Source organism: Erythrolamprus reginae, chromosome 2, assembly GCF_031021105.1.
Source record: "Erythrolamprus reginae isolate rEryReg1 chromosome 2, rEryReg1.hap1, whole genome shotgun sequence".
Classification (NCBI taxonomy): domain Eukaryota; kingdom Metazoa; phylum Chordata; class Lepidosauria; order Squamata; family Dipsadidae; genus Erythrolamprus; species Erythrolamprus reginae.
The window spans coordinates 282,168,476-282,189,113 of NC_091951.1; positions in this window are offsets into that span (position 1 = coordinate 282,168,476).

The following is a 20,638-nucleotide window of genomic DNA, read 5'->3' on the forward strand; positions in this document are numbered from 1 at the left end:
AAATTCTATTCTATGCTATGCTATGCTATGCGATGCGATGCGATGCGATGTGATGCTATCCTGTTTTACTAGATGGCAGCAAAGGATTTTCTCAAAAGATAAGATGGCTAAAGAAGCAAGTCTATCCATTACAGAATTCCCTGCCAAATTTGGCACCCCAGAATAGGCTTGCCAAGCCTATGCCTACTGCTGCTGGACTAGTCAATGGGGGAAGAGAGTTATGAAGTTAAGAAGCCTGGTTAGTTCTTTTCTCATGCAAAGACTGATAGGTTATTAGTAACATTCTATAGGGAGTGGCTGGGTTCACTTAGATTCTCAGTATTGTGTTTTTTCATCCAATTAGTGGGATTGTCTACTATCATAATTTTCTGTAAAAGTAATTGAATAGGTAGTGGTTGACTGGATTTCTGTGAGCACATTAACCCTTAGGAATTTTTTTGCTTTGATTAAGGCTATTGGTTTTACAAAAAATGCAGATGATGTGAACTTGTGCATCATTGAAGGAATATGTAACAAGTAAAACTCACAGTAATGAACTACAACTCCCAGCATACTTAGGAAACATAGCAAGTGGTAAGTACTTTAACAGTCTATAGCAGGACTGTCCAAACTTGATAACTTCAAGACTTATGGACTTCAACTCCCAGAATTCTCCAACCAGCCATGTTGGGGAATTCTGGGAGTTGAAGTCCATTAATCTTCAAATTGCCAGGGTTGGGTACCCTGGTCTATAGAATTTATCCTGGTCAAGTGTAATATATAAATTCAAAGCTGGTAGTTTAACCAACAAACCATGGTGGTAAAAATTGTGGTTGGGTGCAATAGGGTACCTTGTACAAGGATTTAGGCTGTATTAATAAAACCATTCAAATCCTGCCTTTCAATTTGCTTGGCTGCCCTCCACAAACCTCATAATCAGTTTTCCTAACCACATGCCTTTCCCTGAGTCTTCTGAAGTTTCTTTGCTTATTTTACTTCTTTTCTGGCTCAGCTTCATTATCAGCTGGCTTACTAGGAACAACTACTTTTCTTAAGCCTCAATTTTTCTAAATTATCACCTTTGGATTTTGGGTGGGGGTGGGGAGAATACTATGATCTGGTTCAGAGCTGTCCAAGTGTTTGTTCAAAAGCTTCTGGAAAAATGATTCCAAGATCAGTGATGGTGAACCTTTTTTCCCTTGGGTGCCGAAAGCGCATGCTTGCACACTATTGTGCATTTGCGAGTGCCCACAGTCATAATTCAATGCCTGGGGAAGGTGAAAATAGCTTCCCACACCTCTCCGGAAGCCCTCTGGAGTCCAGAAATGGCTCGTTTCCCAACTTATGGTAGGCCCAGTAGGCCTATTTTCACCCTCCCTAGGCTCCAAAGTCTACTCTAGAGCCGGGGGAGGGCAAAAATGCCCTCCCCATTGTTATGCTGGGCCCTTCACTAAGAGCCCACCTAATGAGTTATGAATGCAAATTCAAACACACACACCGTCTCAGAGTAAAAAGAAAATCAGTTTATCCAAACATAGTGCTGTACGTAGGCACTTTAAACACAGCCAAATTACTCTCACACAGATAACAATCCTGGAATGCTGCGAGAGGCAAAAACAAAAAGAGCAGATAAAGGCAGCTGTGAAAGCGTCACAGTCAACCCCCCCCCCCCATTCAATGAGTCCACAAGGTGTACTTGTGTACTGTGCAATATCCAAAAAGTCTGTGTAAGTCCTAAAACAGTTCAAACCAAAACAATGGTCTTTTTCCAAACGGATAAATGCCTACATGCGCACTCCGCAAAGCCCATAATTTATCTGCAACCCCATTAACCTAATTGCCTCAGCCACAGTTGTTCTCTCTTATCTTCTATGATACCTGCGCAGTTGGTCCCTTCTAGCTATGAGCCTGCGCATATGGGCATCTATCAACCGATTCTCCTCCAAGTCTGACGTCTCACTAATGGGGTCATTACCTAATGGGCTGGCTGCATCCACCTCTCTGTCTGATTCCACTCCCCCAGCATATTGGCAATGAAGCTTGGCAATGAATCTTCACTATCAGAAGACGCTGGCAATAAGACAAGTCTCTGGGAACCTGAGGATTCTCCTAAACCAACATCCAAATTCCCCATTGCAGGAGCTGTCCCAGAGCCAACCACATCACCCATCCGCCCCGGAGGCCCTCTGAAAATGCGCTTCCAGAGCCTTTGTGCAAGCCAAAAATTGGCTGGTCAGCGCACACATGCGAGCTGGACCTGAACTAGAGCAACGGCTCATCTGCCAGTAGATATGGCTCTGCTGGCCATCTGTGGCACACATGCCATAGGTTTGCCACCACTGCCCGATATCTTTCTATTTTAGCTGTTTGCCAGTCTTCTTCCTCAAGGAGATACCCATCTCTTTCACATGTGCAACAACACATAAAATTTGACTTTACTATTTTTTCATCTGCCACCAGGTCTTTTGGGGACATCCCTGAATACTAATTGTCTAACTCAGCGATGTCAAATTCACACCACCATGGTGGTTTCACATGACATATCGGGACATTTTTCCTTCGCTAAACCTGCCATGGGCGTGGCCAGTATGGGAAGCATCCGGTTTGTGGGCTGGGAGTTTGACAACCCTCATCTAAATTGTGCCTGGACATGGAAAGTGAAGAAGACTGAGGCAGTCTTATTTGGCTCAGCAGGAGAAAGCTCTTTTTGGAAAGTGACTTCAGCTCAGAACGCGACTGACTGAAACAGTGTCAGAGCACTCCTTATATACTTTTACTTTCCCGCCTAAACTCAACTGTCATTGTTTCAACCAATCGGAATGCTCAATCCACATTCAACTTATTTACATTGCTTCAATGCTATTTAACAGAAAGAATTGCTATTTTCCAGTTGCTGTTAATGGCAAGTGATTTATTTATTTGCTTCAGGGGTGGGTTCCACATATCTTTGCCACTGGTTGACATCATAATGTTTCGGGCACGTCCCCTCATGCAGATTGACTTCTGCGTATGCTCAGAAGATAGTTTCAGCCCGAAACACAGCTGAGGAGCTGCTCAGCTCTGTTTTGGGCAAAGAAATAAAGATCAGTATTAACCTGGAGGTGGGTGGGAGGGTTTTTATCACAGCAGAAGATGAGGAGAAGCTATCTAAACGCCCTCCAAAAATTGCTGAAAATTCAAAAAAAAAAAGATGGCGATGCGCATGGACAGGCACAGACAGAATCGGATCTGTGACAGCATCTTTATGTCACCAGAGGGTCACTTAGCCCTGCCCCATTGCTTCTCTATGAGAATCCATTTGGAGATTTTCTTTCTTTCTTTTGCCATAACAAATGGCCAGATTCAGCTTTTTTTTTTTTAATGCTCAGACTTTCTTCCTAACTTCTCCTTCCAATATCAAATTTGGTCTCCTTCTGTTCTGTTTTCAGATAGTGGACAGAATTTTGAGCTCATATCCATTTCCACCACATCATTGGAAAGCATAAATAAACATAGAAACATAGAAGATTGACGACAGAAAAAGACCTCATGGTCCATCTAGTCTGCCCCTATACTGTTTCCTGTATTTTAATTCTAATTCCAATAAATTCGCTGCACATATCTCTTCAGAGTGCATGAAAAGACTGTCAAAGTCTGTGCGTTTTCATGGAAGGAATCTGAGGTGCTTAAAATCCTATAAGATTCAGTAGAACTTACTCCTAAGCATGTTTGCCTGGAAGCAGTTGAAATGAACGGTGGAAATTCATGCAGACTCCATTTTGGTTGTGCCAGTTTTCATAGGGGTTTCTTTAAGCTGAACTTTTCAAAAGATGCCAGATTCCATAGTTATCTTAGGAAAAACAAGAAGGCAGGGGGAGCTTGGAGATACTGTGAAATAAATTAGCAGTGAAGGATTTCTGGGGCGGGGGTTGACCTGCCCACCTGACACAACCAAAGGCCTTGAGACCTCTCCCATATGCACAAGATACTCCATTCATCCTCTGGCTGCCTTCGTGGGGCAGCTAAAGTGGAGCCTTCAACTGCTGTTAGGCATACCTCTTTGTGCTACTGCAGAGTTACTGGCCTGGTTTCTTAGTCAATGATATAAGGCCACCAACAGGCATTAATTCACACTCCAGTCTCCTATTTTCCTTTTCTTGCACAGGGGAAGTTATTCAGACCCTGCTGATTGAAAACTTCTGAAAGCATTTCAGATCACTGGTTTCCGGGAACCCAATCTTGCTCTTTTCCAAGGGAGCAGAAATAATTCTGTAATTCCCAAGGAAGTGCCAACTACTCTGGCAAAATGGGTTGTTGAATGATGTATCCAGGACAAAAGAGCAGCAGCAATAGCAAACCTTTACAATGGGGATTAAATGTTCACAGCTGAATTCCTATGTCTTTAGATATCACTCTATAAATGAAGGTGGTATCCATAAAACTCCCTGCCATATTTAAAAGTTCCATTGAAAATAATATATAAGCAGTAATGGATAACCAAAATTTTTACTGCCACACTGTGGGTGTGGCTTATTTTGTGGGTGTGGCTTGATGGTCATGTGGCCAGGTGGGAGTGGCTTGAATGATCATCATAGTTCAAGTGAACTGTTAAATCCTCAGTTTACAACCTCACCAGTGTCACTTGCAGGGGTGACAATTTGCTTTGCATTTCCTGCTTTTTTCCTCTTTCCTCCTTCCTGGCCTCAGGAGGTGGCTGCATGATGCTAGAGGGGAGCCTGGCAGGAGAGAGGGAAGATCATCCAAGGCCAGGAAGGAGGAAAGAGGAAAAAAGTGAGGAGCGCGCAGCAGCAGGGAAAAAAAGGAGAGTCGAGCCGAGACCAGTAATCCAGGAAGTGACTGCCACTGGTCAGCTGGAATTGTGCAAGCAGCTTCATTTCCGCTGGTGGAATTGTGTTCCACCCCATCCTGTCTGCTACCCACCCCTGTATATAAGCTAAAATCACACACACATCAATCATGAAAATGATTTTTACTTGTTTGTACAAATATTTGGTAGGAACACATGCAGTGAAGGGCTGCAAAAATTTTTACAACCACACTGTGGCCGTGTCTTATTTTGTTGGTGCAACTTTGCTGGCCATTTGACCGTGTGGGAATGGCTTGACAATCATGTGACTGGGGTGGCTTAAGGGTCATGTGACTGTCTTAAAAGTGGCCAATTTGACGTCACTTATATCAAGGGTTTGGGTTAAGGTTAGGATGCCTGGCTCTCCTCGCCTCAAAGAGATACAATTTCCCTTACTATTACTGAACATCCAAAATATACTATTTAATTCTACGTATATATGCCATATGTGTACATACATATTACACACAGGCACACAAAAATATACATTATCTACTATATAAACTATATGTATGAACAGGCATGCATCGCTCTTCTAAAATTATACACATTCAACCTCATTTACTGTGATAGGAAAAACATACCCAAAGCCCAGAAGGGGGAAAAAAGAAAAAAAACACAAAATTTTACTACCAATTCTGCGTACCTGACCATACCTGTAGGAGCCCATCACTGGACATATGGCCTCTCCCACCTTCCCATCTGCAGCCATACCCTGCTTAGGACAATGAGTGTGTACCGTTAAGTTCTGTCATGTACTGAAATGTCACTCGGAGTAGCTCCAGGGTGTATAGTGAAGGCCAACTTGTTTTTCATTTTGGAAGCTCTTCCCTCATACTAGCAGGGTGGGCTGGGGGTGGATGATAATCACCTTGCTATTCAGAATTACTCTGTTTAGTAAACTGTGCTATCCACTCCCATCTGGAATACAAACTAACCGTTTTGCGGCAACCGCTAAGGAAGCCATTTAAATGTTGAATAATATTCTTTTAATGGGGAATAATCATGCTGACCTGGCAACACTCATTCTGAGTCATCTACATATGGCTAACACATGATCTGCCTGCTGTGCCCTGCATCAGATTACTTTGTTGGCTTTGTAAAGAAAAAGAAAAAGAAAGAGTTCAGCCTGGGCGGTTCAGCCGCCAGCATAAGATTGGTGATACTACTTTCCTTGGAAAGAAGAGACTCAATCATAGGAGATTGAAATAGAGAGGCACGGATGGAAACGGCAGTAGAACAATATAATAACCTGTGCTATCAATCTAGCGGGACTGAGCACCTAAACAAAATCATTGTGCAGACACCACCAAGAAGATTCTTCCCACCCCTATTTATTTATTTATTTATTTATTCATTCATTCATTCATTCATTTATCTATCTATTTATCTGTCTGTCTGTCTGTCTGTCCATCCATCCATCCATCCATCCATCCATCCATTCATTCATTCATTAGATTTTTATTTCGGCCTTTTCCTTAGATTCAGGGCAGCTTACAACATGTTAGCAATAGCACTTTATAACAGAGCCAGCATATTGCCCCCACAATCCGGGTCCTCATTTTACCCACCTCGGAAGGATGGAAGTCTGTGTCAACTTTGAGCCGGTGGTGAGATTTGAACCGCTGACCTACAGATTAACAGTCAGCTTCAGTGGCCTGCAGTACAGCACTCTACCTGCTGCGCCACCCCGGCTCTATTATGTTCACTTGATGAGTAATGCTGCCACAGGCCTCAGTGTCTTCAGTGTTTTCTTGTCCGTGTTGCTGCTAGATCTTGGATAGAATGGAGAAAGTTGTGGGAGGTGAATTGTCAAGTTCTCCCGGAAATTGAAAAGAGGTGGACATGTTCAGCCTGGTAGAGAATGATAGACAGGACCTCTGAAGAACTGTCTTGTAGATGGTGAAGCAAATTTGTTGCTCAGATGGGAAGAACTTGAAATAATGGCTTCGGACAACAAAGGTTTTTGATTAAAGGGGTGAGTACAAGTGCACTAGAGTGCCTTCTGTCCCTTATCCTATTGCTCTCCTATATCTCCTATACCTTTCTTCTATTCCTATATCTCTTCTTCTATTCTTTCATTGATATGTTCTATTACTATATCTTCTTTTCTATTCTTTCTTAGATATATTTTACTATGAGTATCTCCTCTATAACCTTCATCATGCATTTTACTATGTGTATATATACCCACTAAAACCCTCATTGTGTATTGGATAAATTAAATATTTAATTTAATTTAATTTAATTTAATTTAATTTAACTTAACTTAACTTAACTTAACTTAACTTAATTTAATTTAATTTAATTTAATTTAATTTAATTTAATTTTTAAATTAAATTATTAATTCATTTCAGGAAAAACTCCCTGATTGCACTGATAGTCTCTTCAGCAAAGGAACAGTGTCCTGACTTCTTCATTAAGAGACTTCCAGTGAGATTTTTTAAGGGCTGACTATCAGGAATTCTAGAATTCATTGGAAAGAAGTTGAATTTATGAGCATCTGTTCCAGTGAAGGGCTGCAATTTTTTTAACTACCATGCTGTGGGCGTGGCTTATTCCATGGATGTGGCTTGCTGGCCATGTGACCAGGTGGGAGTAGCTTGACAATCATGTGACCAGGGGGTGGGTTAAAGGTCATGTGACTGGCTTAAAGGTGGCCAACTTGACATCACTCACGTCAAGGGTTTGGGTTAGGGTTAGGGTGCCTGGCCTCTCCTCAAAGAGATACAATTTCCCTATCTATTTACTATTACTGAACATACAAAATATACTATTTAATTCTATTTATATATACCATATACGTACATACATATCACACACAGGCACACAAAAATGCATAGTATGTACTATATAAAGTGTATGTAAACATGCACAGCTCTTTTAAAATTATGTACATTCAACCTCATTTACTGCAATAAGAAAAACATATTCAGAGCCCAGAAGTGAAAAAAAGAAAAAGAAATTCAAATTTTTTCTACTGGCTCTGCGTACCTGACCAAAATTTTCCACCAGTTCTGCATACCTGACCGTACCCATAGGAGTCCATCACTGATCTGCTCAGAGACAAAATGAATCTGCTCAAAAATCTGCTCAAGAGACAAAATGAATGTTGTACTGCAAGCACCTTTTGTATGAGTTTTGTGATATTACACTCATGTTTACAAGGGCCAAAGCACGTATTGGGGGTTGCAGTTATCATTTTGTTATTCTGATGAAACCATCAGAATCAGGGAGAACCTCTGGAGGGCTTTTACAAAGATGGTCATTGTATATTATCCAAGGCCAGCTTTGACTGGAATATCTTTGTCGATAAGTAGACCTGTTAGCTATTGAATGAGACACTACTAGGAAATCCTTTACATTGGAAATATATTCCAGAAGAAAGCATTGGCAAATCAGTTTTATATTGTTAAAAGAAAACAACATCCATGAAGTCATTGGGATCTGGCTTAGAAGAACTGTTTACCTTTGGACAACTCTACCGCTGTGTTTAAACATTGAAAAAGCCATAAGAGGATTTGCCTTAGCATGGTGTGTAAATCTAGTTAATTGTATTTGTTACAATAAGATGATTTAACATAACAAATAAGCCAGCCTTGTGATTGGAGGATGAATAGGACCTATTCACTATATTGAAGCCATTTCAACAGCAGCTGACTTTGATTTTGATAATTTAAGTTCAGTATTATTTTATGTCTTCTAGAGGTCATAAAAGCCATCGTAAATGTTGGATCCCTCCTCCAAAGGTACCGTATTTTTCAGACTATAAGATGCACTGATGTATAAGACGCAACAAGATTTCAAAGAGGTAAGTAAGAAAAAATGTTTTTGTTCTCTTCAACCCCCTGGAGCATTCTGTAACCCTCCCAAACCCTTTGTGCCCCCCATTTTTCACCTGTTTTTGCAAAAAATGGGGCATGCAGAGGGTTTGGGAAGCTTGCAGAGTGCTCCTAGGGCAGTGATGGCGAACCTATGGCCTGGGTGCCACAGGTGGCATGCGGAGCCATATCTGCTGGCACATGAGCTGTTGCCCTAGCTCAGCTCCAACATGCATGTGTGTGGTGGCCAGCTGATTTTTGACTCACACAAAGGCTCTGGGAGAGCGTTTTTGGCTTCCAGAGAGCCTCCGAGGGGTGGGGAGGGCGTTTTTACCCTCCCCTGGTTCCAGGGAAGCCTTTGGGGCCTGGGGAGAGTGAAACACAAGCCTACTGGGCCCAATAGAAGTTGGGAAACAGGCTTTTTCCAGTATTGAGAGGGTCTCCGGGGGATGGGAGAAGCTGTTTTTGCCCTCCCCAGGCATTGAAAAGGTTTGCCATCACTGTCCTAGAGGTTAGGGAAAGGCAAAAACATGCCTATTTTTGTAAAACAGGGTCCATTTTTCACCGATTGTATGAAAAAATGGAGCGTACAGAGAATTTGTGAGGCACGCAGAGCACTCCTAGGATTTTTTTTGCAAATATGAGAACATTTTTTACCCTTTTTTGCAAATATGGGAACATTTTTGCCTTCACCCAGCCCACAAGGAACACTTTGCAGGCCTTACAAACCCCCCATATACCCCATTTTTGCAAAAATATGGCCCAATTTTTTGCAAAAATGGGGTGTGGGAGCAGGACCTCGGGAGGCCAAAAATGGCTGTATTTGGTGTATAAGACGCACTGACATTTCCACTCTCTTTTAGGGGGGAAGGTGCATCTTATACTCTGAAAAATACAGAATTTATGATCCAGATTCAAAATTTCATGGCTTCTCATGGTCATGTCACTATATTTAGGGTGCTCAGCAACCTATTTATGGCTGTTTACAGTATCCTGCAGTCTTGTAATTGTGGTTTTTGCTGAAAGCTGGTGCTCACTTTTGGTTTTGGGCCACAATAGCTTATAGCAAACAATGGGTTTACTAAAAATGGCCATAAAATCAGGTCAGTCACAGAAGTAACCCACTTTACAACATCACAACTTATCACCATAAGTCAAGGACTAGCTGAACAAGCTTAGAACATTTGGAATGCAGTTCAATTTTGACTCTTTTTCTATTGAGGTTTAGTGGTAACTAGTGATGGGCGAGCCCAACGGTGTTCGGGTTCGGCAAGTTCGGACGAACTTTAGGCAAAATTCATCCGAACCTGAACCAAGCCCAAACCGAAACGGGGAATCCCATCAAGAGATTCCAGGGGCAGAGCTTTGACGTCATGTATACTGGCAGGTTGCTAAGGACGCCAAGGTGATCACTTCCTGGATTCCATGGAATCCAGGAAGTGATCATCTTGGTGTCCTTAGCAACCTGCCGGTGACGTCAAGCCTCTGCCCCTGGAATCTCTTCGTGGGAGGGATTCCCCAGCTCCTTCAAAGGGAGGTCTTCACGTAAAAATAAACATTGTTATTTTTACGAAAAAGGACGCTGCAGCAGCGCTGCAAGCAAAGGGCGGTCCTTTCATGTTTATGTTTATTTTTATTTTTATTATTCAGAGTTATGACCATTGATGGGCTGCTGCCCCATGGGAGGGGGAATGCAGTGGGGGTAGTAAATTTATGCGCTATTTATTGAATACTTAATAGTTTTAAAATTGTCCTTCCTTCTCTAGTACCTTAGTATGATCCTCCATTATTTTTAAAATAGGAACTAATTAAATAGCATGTTTTTGCCCATAAACGCTTTAATCATTTTAATCATTATCTAGAACTGAACTTTTATACTAGCAATTAAAGAAAATTGAGCTACTTGCCTAATCTGTTATCCTACTGAACCTTGTGGGTTCAGTACGAAACCTTAAAATGTTACTGTGCTCCTCAACAAATAATGCTGTCTATCATTTGTCCTTTTTGTGGCTATTCAAATATTGTGACTTAAATCAACTGAAAAAAGAGTCCAAGCACCTATTTGAAAATTTATCTTGGTCGATAAGCCACTCCCACCCAGTTACATGACCTTTAAGCCACCCTGGTCACATGATTGTCAAGCCACTCCCACTGGTCATATGGCCAGCAAGCCATTCCCACCCGGTCACATGGCCAGCAAGCCACACCACAAAATAAGTCACGCCCACAGTGGGGTAGTAAATTTTTTTGCAGCCCTTCACTGGTTATGACCATTGTGGCATCCTCATGATCATGTGATCAAAATTCATATGCTTGGCAGCTGGTTCATATTTATGACTGTTGCTGTGTCCTGGGATCATGTGATCACTTTTCGCAACCTCCTGACAAGCAAAGTCAATGGGGAAACCAGATTCACTTAACAACTGGGTTACTAGCTTGCCAACTGCAGTGATTTACTTAACAACTGAGAGCAAGAAAGGTCGCAAAATGGGGCAAAACATGCTTAACAAATGTCTCACTTAGCAACAGAAATTTTGGGCTCAATTGTGGTCATAAATCAAGGACTACCTGTACTGGCATTTCAATTTTCAGGACCTTTTGAATACAATCCTGCTCACTCATCTATGTAGTTAGTTCCCATTATGTGTAAAACAAGCTGCCAAATAACCTATTCTTTTCTTGGCAAGCCACTGTATTTTTTTTTTTTAAAAAAAATCTCTTTGCATGAAGAGAACATTCCATCAACTGAGCCTTCACACATGGTCTAAAGTGTTCCAACCCAGACAGAAGTTCATCATCACCTCCTCCTCTACAGTTTATAAGAACTAGGTCATAGTAGGCAGAGTAAGAGGAGGAGAACAAGATTGCTTAAAGAAATATGGTGCCACAGTGCCCTCGTGTGGGACTTTTCAAGCAATTCTTGGCAGCCCTGTTAAAAATGTTATGTAATAAATTTAGGATGGGGTGGAAGAGTTTACACACAACGTTGGGTGATCTCTTTTACTGAATTCATGTCTCTTGGTCATTAAACCACATACACACATTTTTCCATTCTGGCAGAATAAAAAAATAAAATTTTACTCTATCAATAAGCAAATACTGTATTTCTGAAGATTGTCTCAGCTACGAATTGGCAAATTCCTCCATTCTGATTTCCGTCTAGTTCATATTGTTTTGACTAGAAGTTGGTTTTGGCCTAACTCTGTGCTTTTCAAGGACGAAGACTGTTGATCTATTGGTGAACGCCAAAAGACCAAGTAAATCATTTCTCTGTTGCCAAGTAAAAGGAGAGGATGCTTTTGTTACTGCAGTGCAGTGATTTGTTTGTTATTCTCTGTTCTCCATGGTTTTGAGATCATTGAATCTTCATGTTGCAAGGGACAATTTAAACTAATTGTTCGGTGCAAGTATACCCCAAGGTAAGGTATCCCTACAGACCTCTTTCTAGCTCAATGTTTTTCAGCTTCAACTTTGATCTAATGGGCTGAAAGAAAACATATTAAACTCCACTGTATATATCCTTGTGCTCTTTATTTCTAGACGTGTTAGGTTTGTCCAAGTTGTGTTCGAAAGCTACTGGCTAGGCACAGGAATGTGTGACACAGGAACAGGGGGTGGGCTACTGCCCAGACAGGGGGGGAACGCAATGGGATAGCAAAAGTGGAACTCTACCCCAGAGCATCCAATTTGCACTGAAAGATGTTGAAAGAAAATGCAGGCTGTCCTGCATAAGCCACGCCCACAATGTGGTAATAAAAATTTTGGTAGCCCTTCACTACACAGAAACTAAGGAACTGAAGACAATAAAGAATGAAGACAATTCAGCAGGAACTGGTTGAAGAAGTTTTATTCTTCAGTGTATCAAAAACAGAATCTCCTCTATTCTTCTATTTACAGAAAGTACTTTACTACAACTATAAACCACAATACATTAAACCAATCCACCCACAAGACTAACCACACACCAGAACCAACCAACCAACCACATGCACTGCATAGGTGAATTGCTGCTTATACTGTTCTAGCCAAATCAGGTTGCAGCTTAGTCACTATGACTCAGCAGTATGACTGCTTTGCATATTCACAACCTTTTAACCTTAAATGGAATACAGTGGTACCTCTACTTACAAACTTAATTCATTCTGTGACCAGGTTCTTAAGTAGAAAAGTTTGTAAGAAGAAGCAATTTTCCCCCATAGGAATCAATGTAAAAGCAAATAATGCATGCGATTGGGGAAACCACAGGGAGGGTGGAGGCCCTGTTTCCTCCCAGGAGATTCCTAGAGAGGCCCCCCGGAGGCTTCTCCCCACCTTTTCTGGCCTTGTTTTCTCCCTGGAGATTCCTAGATAGGCCCCAGAGAGGCTTCTCCCCACCTTTTCCGGCTCTGTTTCCTCCCAGAAGATTTCTATAGAGGCCCCACAAAGCCTTCTCCCTGCTTTTTCCAGTTACAGTTTCGGAGGCTTGGGTTCTTAAGTGGAAAATGATTCTTGAGAAGAGGCAAAAAAAAATCTTGAACACTCAGTTCTTATCTAGAAAAGTTTGTAAGTAGAAGCGTTCTTAGGTAGAGGTACCACTATATTACCATGGATAAAATAATCCTTGACAAGGTTCAGCTGTCACAGCAAATATAGGAACTTCAACTCCTCCTCCTCCATAATTTCACCTGTGAAGAGAACTGAGTTTTGAGCAAATAACTATCTCAAAATCCCCCCATTAGTTTTGTTAACTAAGGAAGGAGTAGAACTCTCAGTCTTTCAGTTTCTAGCCCAGCACCTTAACCACCATAGCCGTCACTCTCTTTTTTTCCCTTGCTTCCTGCAATCCTTTCTTCAAAAGAGCTTATTGGATTACTTGAGGGGCCCTCTTTCCTCCCCCTCTGATCTAATTCAGCAAGATGGGAATGCTCCAGGTGCCATAGGCCAAGGAATGCTGGTTGTCTGGGCCTAGCAGGTATGCCTTTTCTGCTGTAGAACCTGCCCTATGGCTCGCTGTGTATTTTGATCTTTATATTTGAGCTGGAATTGTTTTAAAACATTTTAAGTCCGCTTGTTGCCCAGAGTCACTAGTTGAGGTAAGACAGGTGGCTGTGCAAATTGAATAATTAAAATAAGTAATTCTTGCAGACATCTCATTACCATACAAGATAACATCATCAGATGTTGGTAATGAAATGTTTGCGACAAAAGGACCAAGCTCAGAAAGCACACCACAGAAAATATTCTCCTTTTACAACATGGCTTTGTCTATTAAATCAACAAAAGTTCATTTGGATTCAGAGTTTTTTAAAAAATGTGGAAGTACACAAAACACAACAAAAGTACTGAGAATGTAAGCAGATTTTGCAAATAATGGCTGAAAATTTGATTTGTATAATAGTTTTATTACATTTGTTTATGTAATGATGTAACTTATCAGTGGTATCTTTATATAAATGGGAAAAAGCAACAACTGGGAACTCCAGAAACTTCTGTATCATTCAAAAGGTTTGTTGAACAAAGTTGCTGAATTAATGATAAGTTAATTAATAAGTTAATTCTGGGTATCTCTGCTATAATAAGATCTTCAAAAATTTTGAAAACTTGTCCAAATTTCCCTTGCCTCATTTTGGATTAAACAAAATTGAAATAGAATAATTTCAAGTTCTTTCTCACACTTTCCTCTCATACCTCCCTCCTATACATGTGCCAAGTTGCTCATTTCTTCTCTGGTCCTCAAGTGAGCTCTAATTTCTTTACCCACTCAGTCTAAAAGCTCAAGGAAAAATACCCCTCCCCATTCCATTTGTAATGCCACAGTAGAGGGTCCGCAACTTGGGCATCCTCCACGATCCACAGCTCACATTAGAGAAACATCTTTCAGCTGTGGCGAGGGGGGCGTTTGCCCAGGTTCGCCTGGTGCACCAGTTGCGGCCCTATTTGGACCGGGAGTCACTGCTCACAGTCACTCTTGCCCTCATTACCTCGAGGCTCGACTACTGCAATGCTCTCTACATGGGGCTACCTTTGAAAAGTGTTCGGAAACTTCGGATCATTTAGAATGCAACTGCGAGAGCAGTCATGGGCTTCCCCAAATATGCCCATGTTACACCAACACTCTGCAGTCTGCATTGGTTGCCGATCAGTTTCCGGTCACAATTCAAAGTGTTGGTTATGACCTATAAAGCCCTTCATGGCACCGGACCAGATTATCTCAGGAACCACCTTCTGCTGCACGAATCCCAGTGACCAGTTAGGTCCCACAGAGTGGGCCTTCTCTGGGTCCCATCAACTAAACAATGTCGTTTGGCAGGACCCAGGGGAAGAGCCTTCTCTGTGGCGGCCCTGGCCCTTTGGAACCAACTCCCCCCAGAAATTAGAATTGCCCTCACCCTCCTCGCCTTTTGTAAACTTCTTAAAACCCACCTCTGCCGTCAGGCATGGGGGAACTGAGATATTCTTTCCCCCTAGGCCTTTACAATTTATGCATGGTATGTCTGTATGTATGTTTGGTTTTTATAATAAGGTTTTTTTTTAGTTATTTTAGTATTGGATTGGATTGTTACATGCTGTTTTTATCATTGTTGTTAGCTGCCCTGAGTCTACGGAGAGGGGCGGCATACAAATCCAATAAGTAAGTAAGTAAGTAAGTAAGTAAGTAAGTAAGTAAGTAAGTAAGTAAGTAAGTAAGTAAGTAAGTAAGTAAGTAAATAAATAAATAAATAAATAAATAAATATTCCACCCAATGGACATCCATGAACTGGGGGTAGAGAGATACTCTAAATCACAGGTATGAAACTCAAGGCCAGCAGGCCAGATCCAGACTGCAGGGTGCTTAGATCTGAGCTGTGGGGCCATTCTGGAAACAGCGAAGGTCTGGCTCATGGTGCCTCTGGCAGTGAAAATGCACACACACACACACATGCACAAACACACACACACACACACACACGGCAAGCTCCGTTTTCATTGGCAGAGGGTTGCAGGAAGCTGTCACAGCTGAAAATGGAGCTTGGGAGCCTGTTTTCACTGGCAGAGCACTCTGGCCACAAGTGCCGCCAATACGAGTGACGCCAAACTGGCCACACCCACCTTGGCTATGCCTATCCCAGCTCTCCGAGGTCAAACACAACCCTGATCCGGCCCTCAATGAAATCGAGTTTGACACCCGTATTCTAGATCAAATCTCTATATGGCTCTAAAGCTCACATGGTGTTCGGCTGATCAATAGCTCTGAGTTATGGGTAGCATAAAATGAAATTAGGAGAATGGTTAAGTTTAATATGAGTTAAAATATTTTTAAAAATATGTTGGGGCGTACAGAATTGCATTATAAAGACAAATACATTGGCATGCTATGAAAGAGCGAGTTAGTGATCTAAATGTTGAACCAAAACAAGGGGGAATTTCGCTTCAAGTCCTGATTTGCTTAGCCATGGAAATCACTGAATAATTATCAGATAGGAACCTGGAGGTGGGATGGAGGTGGTAGGAACCAGATGTAATTATAGTCTGGAAAGCCAAGAGTGAAATCCTTAATTGAGTCATTAATTAACTAATGGACCTGGGATATCTTCCAGAACAGAAGTGGCATTATTTCCTGGTTTAAACTGAACTTTGAGAGACATCACAGTAGCTGCACTATAAAAATTAAACTCTGGAGTCAGATCAAAATGTAAGCTTGATTGGACTTACATTTAATTGGATTATACTTCAGTATTTAATAAATTCTCCCTCTTTCAGCATTTAAAAAATATCACAATGGGGTAATACGTTTAGGAAATCTTGGAGATGCATATGGAAAGCCTACAGAAATAAAGAATATCTTATGATTACAGTTGTGATGATTTTGCAATAAGAGCCAGTCTTTGAACCTATTCAATCCAGGAATAGTACATTTCTGAGAACAGAAAAATAGGCTTGCAAGACTACATCTTTCGGGCAACATGGCAAAAGAGAAAATGGCAACTATTTAGTTAAACATATCTGGAGAGCAACCAGTTAAAGATTGTGGCATTATAATTGTGACATTATTTTCATATGATGATAACAATTTCTGGTTCTACATTCCTTTTCACTAACAAGGTCAAGTGATACAAAGATTTTAGGCAAATGTAAGAAAAGATCAAACTACATTTTTTTTTCATTATTTTGATATTTGTTATCATATTTGGCAAGCAACCTGGGCCAAATGTATCCAATTTTCATGTGAAACAGTGGACTGCCTATCTGTTACTTTTAAGAAGGATATTTCAAAAAATGCATGCATTGTTTCACCATCAAGGACCAAACTCTTGTGAGGCTTTTGTAAGTAATGCCATGACAGCACTATAAGGTAGCCACAGGAAACAGTGATATGTACATTTGTCTGGATTATGTATGAATATAAATAAATATACTGTAAAAAGAAGAGGCCCATCTGTACTGTTATTGTTGTTGTAAATGTCATCAGCATCACCATTATTATCATCCTCCCACTGTAATATTTCTTAGTATTGATGGGTTTGCTGCTATGATTGTTGTAAAAACCCAGCCACGTCCTTCAGAAAAGCCTACCAACCTGCTACATGATCCCCTTGGAATAGTGGATTGAAACCTGAAACTTTGATTTATAGAATTCGTATAAATTGTGACATATGTTCTTGTCTCTTTGCTTAAATACTTGCATGTCTATTAATATATGGCAGTCACAGTGTAAATATTCTGGATGGACTTATTCCTATTAAGCCAGCTGAAACAGAAAGCTTCATAAGTGAAAATTATTCATGTTTAAAAACTCTAAAATATAAATCATGGTTCTATACTGAACTCAATCAAGTTTTTTCTGAGATAGAAAATAAATTACTAGCAAAGATAAGCTGTAATACAAGATAAATTCATTAATTTGCTGTTTTTTATAAGTACAGTGGTACCTCTATCTAAGAATGCCTCTACTTACGAACTTTTCTAGATAAGAACAGGGTGTTCAAGATTTTTTTGTCTCTTCTCAAGAACCATTTTCCACTTACAAACCTGAGCCTCCGAAACTGTAACAGGAAAAGGCAGGGAGAAGCCTCTGTGGGGCCTATCTAGGAATCTCCTGGGAGGAAACAGGGCCTCCACCCTCCCTGTGGTTTCCCTATTTGCATACATTGTTTGCTTTTACATTGATTACTATGGGAAAAATTGCTTCTTCTTACAAACCTTTCTACTTAAGAACTTGGTCATGGAATGAATTAAGTTCGTAATTCAAGGTACCACTGTATATAATAATCATTTCTGGAAAATATCAAGAGTACTGACTAGGTTCTCTGCATTTTTCCCATGTTCCTGGCTCAGCAAATAAACTGGTAATTCACATTATCCACAACACTTAAAAGTTTAGGACTAGGAGTCTTCTCCAGCCATAAAGGTTCACTGAGTCAGGCAAGGTCTTTCAATCAACATAAACAGGTATATGAGTAAATAGGCAGGCAGATACAGTAAGTAGAAACAGAGAAGTAGGCAAACAGACAGATGTGCATGGTGTTTTTTCTTTACCAAGAAACTCATTCAGAAAATCAGTTATTACCGACTATTGAGGTAAAATCGTAGGATGGTGCTATGTAGCTTTCTGCCAAGCAAGATTACTTGTTCATGTAGTAAGACAGAGAGATGAAACAGCACATTCTCCCATTTAAAAACTCAAATTCTCTAAAACTCTAATAAAGGTAACTTGAATCGTTTCTCTGAAATTTGGGTAAAAGAAAATAACAATGTTCATTAATGGCAGAAAACCAATCACTTGAGTTACATAGAGTACTGTGTATTTGCAAGGTTATCTGTACAACTAAGAATGTGGCATTGTTCTATTCTCTGGCATATGAATGAATTTTCAAGTGACTTAATTCTTTCATTAAGCTGAGGAGCATTTTAGCTTAGAATATTTATCACATTTTAGAAAATATGTGTATGCATTTGTGTAATTCTGTGGTTTTTAGCTGTGGTTGTTGTGTTCTCTAATGTGTAATGTCAAATTCCTTGTCTGTCCAATCATACTTGGCCAATAAAGAATTCTATTCTATTCTATTCTACTCTACTCTATTCTTATTTTCATCTCCATTCAAATCCACACTAAACATGAAAGAGATGTTTGATCATATTCTCCTGGTTTATGATTTTATATTACTCCAGTTTTAAATGTGAGCCTGACAAGAGGGAAATTGACATTAGCCAACCTAAAATGGAATTCTTTTATTGATGGCCCACAAGAAAGTTTTATTTGAAGAAATAACTTTAACTGCATAGGATCATCTGATTTCAGAAGTGAATATTCATTCTAGTCATCCTCTGCACATAGAACCATTGTAGTTAATAATCATATTTTCAATGAAAGAGAAGCCCATTTTTAAATTTTCAACATGATTTTTAAAGAGAAAAAAATATTTTTAACAGAACTATTTTTCTTTGGAGAAATATTCCTAAAAACTTAACTTACAGAAAGATGGCAAAGTAAGGTATCATAAAAATATTCTTCTTCAGACAAATGGATATCTGCAAATACTTGTCAAAGAAATCTATTTGTACTGATACTATATCCCTAAATGACTTGAAAAATCCTCTTGACATGTGTAATGGTGAACATGGTGAGATTAAATGTATACAATCTTGGCAACTATAAGAATTCTGGGAGCTGAAGTCCATAACTCTTAAAGATGTTAAGGTTGGACACTTCTTTTTTCTTTTAAAAAAATAAAATATTATTAATGAAAAAAATATGAAATCATGTCTCCTTTCCTCCAGCCCCAGCCAATCATTTGAAGACAAACAGGAATGTGAAACATTCTGGAGTTTTCATCTTCTTCATTAACTTTTTAAATTCTTTGTTCTTTTTATCCCACTTGTGGATGGCTGTCACCTCTACCTAAGAATGCCTCTACTTAATAACTTTTCCAGATAAGAACCGGGTGTTCAAGATTTTTTTGCCTCTTCTTAAGAACCATTTTCTTCTTAAGAACCTGAGCCCAGAAGAATTTTCCAGGAAATTTGAGAGTGGCATGAAGGCCTGGCCAGTTTCCTGCCATTCCCCCTTTAATCCCGGCCCTCTTGGGCTTTTCTGGGCTGCCAGAGGAGCCTTTCGGTGGTCCTTAAGGAGGCTTTGGCAGCCCAGAGTGAACGGAGCATTTTCCTTTCTCTGGGTGCCACCTCAGAGTCCTTCTATTTTTTTTAAGCCTTAGAAGTTTTGGATTTTTTAAATTCCCCTCACCTCACCTTCTTCCTTCAGCAGTGACTGTCCTCCTCCTCTTCTTCTTCCTCCTCCTCCTCCTCCCACCCAAATTCTGAACTTTTATTTCTTTCCTAATGGGTTTGCACACATTATTTGCACACATGTTTGCCATCACTGGACTAGGGCACAATGGTTTATTGTCCATTGATTGTGGAATTCTTTAGCATCACAGTATTAACTAGAGTTTAATTAAAATTAAAAACTTTACTAGTGGCTATCTTTTTTCCATTACTGAAAAGCAAGCAGAGTTTTATTTACACTGAAACTCATAGACGAGAATTAATGTTGTTCCCTAGTGTAGTCTCAATCAGCATTGACTTTCCCACTTATTTATTTTCATGATCTGGTTTTATCATGTATGTAGAAATCTTGTAAACATCTTGGCAAGAAAGAATGTAGTTGCCTGAGCATAGCTTTTATTAAAGAACCCCATACAGAGTACTGATTTTGTGACCCCAAATAAGTATTGACCATTTACTGAAAGATACTGTTTTCCTTGATGTTTACTCAGAGGAGAAGAAAGAGAAGAATGGAGTGGCCAGTAGCTGCCTTGACCTTCACTGTGCCTAACACACTGTGCTTGTGTAAACATTCCCTTACATCTTCACTTGTCAGGATTGCAATAACAGACCAATTAATGAAAAAATGTGATAAGTGATTTCTGTGTGTGTTGGCAGTGTAAGAAAGAAATAAGAGAGACCTTGAACATTCCCAGTTTCTTAACAAGTTTTCCAATCCAATCAACCTAGTGAATTATAACCATATTTGT